Source organism: Drosophila simulans, unplaced genomic scaffold (assembly GCF_016746395.2).
Source record: "Drosophila simulans strain w501 unplaced genomic scaffold, Prin_Dsim_3.1 Segkk36_quiver_pilon, whole genome shotgun sequence".
Classification (NCBI taxonomy): domain Eukaryota; kingdom Metazoa; phylum Arthropoda; class Insecta; order Diptera; family Drosophilidae; genus Drosophila; species Drosophila simulans.
In genome coordinates, this window is record NW_025416832.1 from 19,056 (window position 1) to 25,428 (window position 6,373).

Here is a 6,373-nt window from a genome sequence, read left to right on the forward strand (position 1 = left end):
TAATTATCGCTCATTAATATTAAATATTTTTTGATTTTGATCGTCGATTATCAAAACAACATAAGTGTTGGGGTGATGGGGGGTGCTGGTCCTGGAAAATTCCTAGTTTGCTGAAAAAAAGACCACTCGAAGAAACACTCGAAGACTTGTAGAATTAGCGCGGGCGCGACCAGGGGTATGTTTTATTGATCGTGGTTAGTTTTACACTAAAGCTTATTCTAATGCGTTGGGTTCTCCCAAGCGCAGCGGAGACTCCTCGGAGACTCTGTGGTGAAGAGCGGGAGAGCGTAAGAGGGAGTGGAGAACGTAAGAGGGAGCGGAGAGCGGGTGACAGTCCAAACCCCGTAACTCGAACATTCCGCCCCCCTTGCAATCACTGGGGTTGCAACATAGCCATCCTACGGCAAGCTGCAGGCACCGGACACGATCCACCCAAACACGTTCTTTTGAGCGACCGGCATTCCCTCGTCGAAGGTCAGGAATCCGGATTGGATAACCTTAGGATAAATGTCTGCTCCTAAGACCATGGATACGGTAGCAGGCCGATGGAACCCGTCATCCGCCAGCATGATGTCCCTGTACTTGGACACTACGGTGTCGCTCAATGCCCGGACAGGTGTACGGATCCGCACCCTGGGCTCGATCTTGAGCACGACCTCGAGCTTCGTGTTCGCGTCGATCCTGGAGCGAATCGTCGTCGTGCTGACCTTCTCGTCGCCAACATTGGTCATCGAAAGCTTAAAGGCTGACGCCAACGAAGCGTCGATGCAGCTCATGGGGCTGCACGGATCGATAAGTGCTGCGGTCTCGAAGGTCTTCGTCCCGGTCTCCAACTTGACCAGCGCTGTGGGAAGGATGTTCACGCTGTGGCGTTGCAGCAGCGACGAGAGCGATGGGCCTGGCGTCGTCGATTCCGGTCGTCGTGGCGGTGAACTCCTACGCTGAGTTGGCGGATTGTGCCGGCGGGAACGTTGGGACGAGGCCGAAGCTGCTTGCCGGGTTGGCACCGGTTGGCGACGCGAGCGCGCTCGCGACCGCGACAACGAGCTAACCTGCTCGTGCATGTGGAGCAGCGTGTGGTGGGATCGGTCGCACTTCTTGCAACGATCACCGCTTCGGCAGTCTCCCGTGGAATGCTCGTGAGCGAGGCAATTGGCGCAGTATTGGTTAATGAGGACTGCTCGCAAACGCTTTTCAGCGCTGAGCTTTAGGAACCTCGCGCACTTCCGAAGAGGATGGATACCGCGGCAGACTCGGCATCGGTAGGATTGAATACCTCGGGTACGTCTGCTCTCCACGGCACGAGCACTGCGTGCGTTTTGTTGACGAGGAGCCATGCTGCGCGTAGTCGAATGTCCAAAGGAGATCGAAAACGAAATGAAAAATAACGGATGATTAGTGATAGTGAACTACAACTAAGGACGAGAGGGGCGCCTATTATTGTGGAGATTCGGAAGACTCCGTCGGCAAAAGCACCACTTTTGCCACTGGACGTTTAATAACTCCACGTGCAGTACGGATGTTTACTACACGGACGTTGCCGTCAGCTCCTGGGAAAACAGACTTAATTCTGCCGAGCCGCCACTCATTAGAGGGCAAGTTGTCGTCCTTGATGACGACCATGTCATCGATGCGTAGATTTTTGTACGGGGCCTGCCATTTAGAACGCTTGTGGAGTTCTTTGAGGTACTCTTCTTTCCATCGCACACGGAACTGCTGATGGAGAGCCTTCAAATGCTGCCACCGATTAAGAAGGGATTTCGTTTCCCCCTTTACTTCGGGTTCCACCGTGGACATAAGGGGTCCCCCGACAAGGAAATGCCCTAGCGTCAGAGCCAGCAAGTCTGTCGGATCTTCAGACATAGGAGAGAGCGGACTGGAGTTAAGGCACGCTTCTATTTTTGCCAAGAGCGTGGAGAGCTCTTCGAACGTGTATTTTCGTGTGGCCGTGCATTTGTAAAATAGCGTCTTGAAGCTTTTTACGCCTGCTTCCCAAAGGCCTCCCAAATGGGGTGCTCCCGGAGGAATAAATTGCCATTGCATCTCTTGATGAATATAGGCATTCGTCACCGACTCTTTTACGGCTTGAAGGAAATCGCAGGAAAGCAGGGTGGCAGCGCCAACAAAGGTTTTGCCATTGTCTGACTGGACTTGACGTGGACACCCTCTTCTGGATACAAAACGAGAGAAAGCGGCAAGAAACTTCTCGGTCGTTAAGTCAGATGTAGGCTCTAAGTGGAGGCGCACCATTAACTGGTTACCACCATGGAGAGTTATGCGATGCGTGAAATTCGCAAGGAGGCGAGAAAGCAGGCAGTTATACGGAAGAATCACTGGATGGCGTTCATTGTATTGAAGGCTTTCGGAAACCGCCACACGGCCGCATGCCCTGATCAGTCCTTGCGGGTCTAGAAACGGGTTCATGCTTAGGATGGCACTTGAACTTGGCACTGGACGCTTTTCACTTAGGCAGTGATATTCCACAGGGAATTCTTTGCGCTGAGTGTTCGAAATTAGGAACCGCTCGGCGGCGGCGATTTCAGTGGCCAGTAGATGCACATCAGATGGAGATGTCTGCTTCCTGCACCGCTGAATGAAGCGATAAACATAAGCAAGGACTCGTAGAGCTTTCTCTAGCTTGGAGAAACGTGCCAACAACTCTTCAGAAGGAGCTTTTGCGAGATGGACTTTTAGAGCACGCTTCTCCAGGTCGGTCACCGGAGCGTTGACCTGAGTTGGCCATTGGTTGCGTGGATTTTGCAACCATGTCGGTCCGTGCCACCATAACTGGCTATCGGCTAGATCTTGGAGGGAAACTCCTCTACTTGCCAGGTCTGCTGGATTATGCTCAGATTGAACATGAGACCAATTCTCTGTTTTTGTGGCCTGGGCGATCTTCGTCACCCTATTGGCTACAAATGTGGTCCACTGGCATGCTGGCTTGCTTAACCATGCAAGCACTATCGTGGAGTCCGTCCAACAGTAAAGTTCGGAGTTAGTCGTAGGCATCTGCGGAATGATGGCTGCAGCCATTTCGGAAAGCAATAACGCTCCGCACAGCTCCAATCTTGGGAGCGAAACCGTTTTGACTGGTGCTACCCGGGTTTTCGCGGTCAGGAGTTGCACCATAATGGTGCTGCCCACTTCTACGCGGACATATATGGCCGCCCCGTAAGCCTTTTGCGACGCATCGCAAAAGCCATGATGCTCGACCTTGAAATCTGGACGAAACGATAGCCAGCGTGGAATGCGTATCTGCTCTAACACTGAATAACTTTGAAGAAAATTCAGCCATCGCTGACAAAGCTCATTTGGAATGTTTTCGTCCCACCCAAGTTCCTGCAGCCAAATCTCCTGCATGAAAATTTTGGCTCGAACGATAAACGGCGCTAACCAGCCGGCAGGGTCGAACAATTTGGCAATTTGGGACAGGACTTGGCGTTTTGTAAAGGACGTTTCGATAGCCAACTCTGGCGGGACGAAGAAGAATTCGTCGGAGGTTGCTTTCCAGCGAATACCGAGGGTTTTGGCAGTACTTTCTGCATCGATCTCGAGAAAATCAGTATTTAAAAGATGGTTGCTCTGAATGGCCGCTAAAACTTCCTTTTGGTTGGAGGTCCATTTCCTCAATGGAAATCCGGCAGAATTCAGAGCGTCTCGGAGCTCTTGCACCATGAGCTGAGCTTCTTCCGTGGAGTCCGCTCCGGCTAAAACATCATCCACATACATGAAATTTCGAATGACATTGCTAGCTTTTGGATGGCTGAGTTCTACGTCAGCTGCTAGCTGCTGCAGTACTCGGATCGCCAGGAAAGGCGCGCAATTGACTCCAAAGGTTACTGTTTTCAGTTCGAAATCTCTGATTTCCCCTCTATTGTTACGGAAAAGTATTCGCTGGAATGGAGTGTGTCTCGGATCTACCCAGATCTGCCGATACATTTTCTCGATATCGGCGTTGAACACGTATCGGAAATAGCGCCACTTCAGAATTTGAATGGTCAAGTCGGACTGTAAGACAGGGCCAGCATGAAGGATATCATTTAAACTGGTACCATTCGATGATGGGCTGGAGGCATTGAATACTACACGGAGTTTAGTAGTTACGCTCTCCGGTTTTAAGACGGCGTGATGTGGCATATAATAGGCGTTGCAATCATGCGTAGGAAGAACTTGTCGCATGTTCTCGCTTTCAAGGCCTCATCTCTTTTTAGACGCTGCTCATTTCTTAAGAACTGAGCCAACGCGAAAGACCTAGAATGCCCTAGCCCGGAACCGATATGTTCTGGGTCGCGAAAAGGCAGAGTAACGACATATTTGCCGCACTCGTTTCTCGTGGTCGTTTGAAGGAAATTCTTCTCGCACATGGAATCCGATTCTTTTACCAACTTTGTTGGTATATCCTCCACCTCCCAAAATTTTGTGAGGAGTTTGTCCAGTGAATTATCGTACGCGTGGGAGATCTGTGTCGAAAAAGATGAAATTTTGCTTTGGGCTGAGGCTGACACTGGCCCAGTTAGTACCCAGCCGAAAATGGTCTCTTGCCCCAAGAGAGAGCCACAGATGTTGGTTTTTGCTCCACTCAGAAGCACCGAAGGCAGGATGTCGGCTCCGATAAGTACATCTATTTGTGCGCTCTCATAGAATTTTGGATCCGCCAGTGGAAAATCGGGAAGATCCCAAAGGAAATTTTGCGGAATTGGGTAGGAAGGCAGATTTCCGGCTAGTTGAGGGAGGACATAGGCCGTCGTCTCCAAGTGCAACGCGGGCCTAGTCGGAGATCGGATGGTGAAACTGCAGAGCTTCTTGGACTGAGCAGCTACTGTTTGGTTTAGGCCCGAGACTTGGGCTTGAACCACCTGGAATGGCATTGTTTCGGTGCAACAACGTGTGATGCCGGCACGGCAAGTAAAACAATTGTGCATGCTTTTGCACTCACGAGGCTGATGTCCCTTTGCAAAACAGTTTAAGCATAATTGCTTCCGTTTAATGTAGGCTGACCGGTCGTCAACCGACATTTGGAGAAAACGCGGACATACACAGACAGGATGGTTTTCCTTGTTGCACAAGTCGCAACTTTTCGATTTTGGAGCCACTTTCGTCTCATAGGAATTTAGTTTTCTAGAGGGCCCACTTGAGCTCATCGCTTTGGAATGCGACTGACTCGTTACGGACGGTCTCACATCATCGATTGCTTCTAGGGTTCGATGACGTTCTGTGAGGAAGGTGTTCAGCTCTCCCCATGTCGGGATGTCGGCTTTCTTATGTAGCGACTGCTCCCATAAGGAGAGAGTTATCTTCGGGAGCTTGGATGAGCACAGATATACCAGCAGGCAGTCCCAGTTCTCAGTGTTGATGCCTGACAGTTCTAAGGAAGTCAAGCAACCTTGAACAGTACTTTGCAGTACCTTCAAGGCCGGCCCACATTCCTGTGGTATCGACTGCACATTAAACAGTATTTTCAATTGACTGTTTACCAACAATCGTTTATTTTCGAAACGCTCTATCAGGTTTTCCCACGCAGAGCGGAAACCCTCGTTGGTGAGAGGCGAAATCGAAACTATGGCATGCGCGTCGCCACTTGTTTTGGCATTTAAGTGGAATAACTTTTCAACCGGAGTCAGCCGTGGATTATTAATATAAATGGCTGTGAAAAGATCCCGGAAAATCGGCCAGCGAAGATAGTCGCCTGCGAAAACTTCTGTATCGCATGGAGGCAACCGACAGCCAGAGGAAATGTAGGCCTGGGGCGCAGCGTTCGCGGTTGGGATGGACTGAGAAGTGCCCTGCTCGATTTTATCAACGAGCTGGGCAACACACCTTTCATAGACTGAATAGCAATAACTGTATTTAACCTTGAGAATAGGCATGATGCTTGCTGCCGCTTCGCCTGCTGACACAGCCTGTGAAGGCTGAAGCAGCCATATTTTTAGCTGTGCGCTGTACTGTGGCTTTGGATGGGGTAGCACAGTCGTCGGAAATCTGCGCAGGCGTTCTCACCGAAATGCTTGGGATTCTTGGACTCTTGGGCCCTTGTGGTGAAAAAATAGACCTGGGCTTGTCAGCGGACAATTTCTTCTTATCGTCCCCGATGGGCATAATCGAAGAAATGCGAAATGGGAGGGAAGCCTGTCACACTTTTGAAAAAGTAGACAGATTCCTCAGACTGCACTTAATAATTTAAGTGGTGTAAAACTTACGAAGTGGAAACGCCGTAGTTTAGACTAATCGGACAGGTGACTCGGAGTGAACAGCGAATTGTATAAATGACCTGTGATCTATGGTAATTGGGTCCACCTTATTTACGGTTGGAACCCTTGGAATGTGGAACACGGTGATATAAAATGTTTATTAGAACGAAGAAAATTTTATTCTT

At 50.0% G+C, this 6,373-nt stretch overlaps 1 pseudogene; it reads right to left on the bottom strand.

Annotated features, from left to right (window-relative positions):
• Window positions 1-398: 398 nt before the first annotated feature.
• On the bottom strand, window positions 399-6,096 carry LOC123327415 (annotated as a pseudogene).
• Between the last annotated feature and the right edge of the window lie 277 nt (window positions 6,097-6,373).